At 37.8% G+C, this 2,108-nt stretch overlaps 1 pseudogene; it reads left to right on the forward strand.

Annotated features, from left to right (window-relative positions):
- LOC109824892 overlaps window positions 1,297-2,108 on the forward strand; it is a 4,287-nt pseudogene continuing 3,475 nt past the window's right edge.

Here is a 2,108-nt window from a genome sequence, read left to right on the forward strand (position 1 = left end):
GCTCTGCTGCGTGGCGACTCTTGTTCTCGAGGTTGATCTTTTCTAAACAACAAACCTCGTTTCTGATTGAGAAGGGGTTCGTTTCCCTGACCCTCCTTTTCACATTTCGAGTTTTGGCATTTTTGAATGCCTACACTCCCGAGGTCCCAAAGTCTGCGAACTTATGTCCAAATAGATGTTTTATATTTTTTATTTTTATAATATGTGTTTTTATTTAAAAAATATTTTAAAAAAGTAAAAACTAAATTAAATATAATTTATAATTGTAAGTACAAGTTTAATATAGATAAAAAAAGGTCTAAAATTGGAAGAGAAAACTATGGGCCGACCCACGACCCATGGGCCACAAGTTTAATATAGATAAAAAAAGGTCTAAAATTGGAAGAGAAAACTATGGGCCGACCCAGACCCACGACCCACGAGCCGTGAGCCAGTTCAAAACTAATCAAACCTAGGCCTAGGCCCAAGGTCAGAGAGGTAGGCCCAGTCCACTCTGACCTGCCTAAGCTCAGGTAAGAGTAAGGGTGCATTCGGTCTAGATACATCTCATATATGACACTATTCATATTCATATCCGCTTACTCGTCATGGATACGGATACGTATATACATCGATAAGGAAAAATTCATATACACATTCGCTAAAATCAGATACGGATACAGATATAGATGCGGATATATAAGCGGATACGCATGCGGATACCAAACGGATATGAGAAAACTATATAGTATTGAAAAAAATTTAGTTCATGTGATACAAAATAGTTCATTAATATGTTCATTATGTCTGAAAGTTAAGATTAAAGATCTTGATCATCAAAATTAACATCAAATCTAGAACCTAAGGATATGTTTTTGGATGTAGATTTCGATATTTTACTACAAAATCATATCCGTAATCATGTCAGTTATAGATTTGAGTAACCATATTCGTAACCTAACGATATAATTATGGATATTTTCTAGGATACGGATACAGTTTAGCACCCTAAGTAAGACCCAGCCAGGCTTAAACCCGGCCAAGCCTATTCACGGGTCAAGCCAATTCACGGACCTGAACTGGCCCAGTCATGCCAATACCTACTTATAGAACTTGCTGGGTTTTTCAGTAAATCAATGTTAAATTTGGGTGTATAATTAAAAACCCCATAAGAAAAATCCCCTTTCCTAAAAGTGCTCTTCTAGATGATTTTCCAACATCTATTTCTGTCGTTAGGTACAACGCTGCATCCAACATTAATAAAGCAAGGAAGCAAAAAGAAGCTAGCTAAGCTAACGCAACAACTAAACATATATGAGTTATTCCGTGGCATTGATCTATACAGTGATCTATCTATTTAATAGAAGCGGGGCTCCATAATAAGCACCACAATCGCATAACCTATGGAGCAAAAAATAGAGCATTCTTTCCTTGATGTACGAGGCCTCAGTCTTCACATAGCCCATGTTGGCCGAGGTACCGGTCATACTCTATTCAACCTCCTCCTTTCTGCATTTTATTATCTTTAAGCTTCCATTAATTGAATGGGTTCTTCAATATTAGTCGCCGAGGGCCAAATCTTTCATGTTTTCAAATAGTCCCCCAGATCTTTCATATTTTGAAACTAGTGTCCCAAACCTTAATATTTTGTACACCAGTCCTCTAAATATTTAAGTATCTTGAAATTAAACACTCAGATCTTCATATTTTATATTTAATTAGTTCCGCAGATCTTTTAAACATTTTAGTCCGCTCTAATATTTCAAACGATTGTTAACAAGAAGAACTAATAAGCTGTGTCGCTGTGAGAAAATTCATGGCTGCATAGGCTTTGAAATATAAAGATTTGGGAGATTAATTTCAAAACACTTACCCTAATCAACTCGTTTGTGATACAGATGAGAAGGGGACAGTAATTTTCCTTCATGGCTTCCCGGAAATATGGTACACATGGAGGCACCAAATGTTAGCTGTGGCCGAAGCAGGGTACCGTGCCATCGCCCCTGACTGTCGTGGCTATGGCCTCTCTGAGCAACCAAAGGAAGAAGGAAATGCAAAGTGGGAGGATCTCATCGACGATGTGGTAGCCATCCTTGATTCCTTCCACATCTCCAAGGCTTTCATAGTTG

This window comes from Asparagus officinalis, chromosome 10 (assembly GCF_001876935.1).
Source record: "Asparagus officinalis chromosome 10, Aspof.V1, whole genome shotgun sequence".
NCBI lineage: Eukaryota > Viridiplantae > Streptophyta > Magnoliopsida > Asparagales > Asparagaceae > Asparagus > Asparagus officinalis.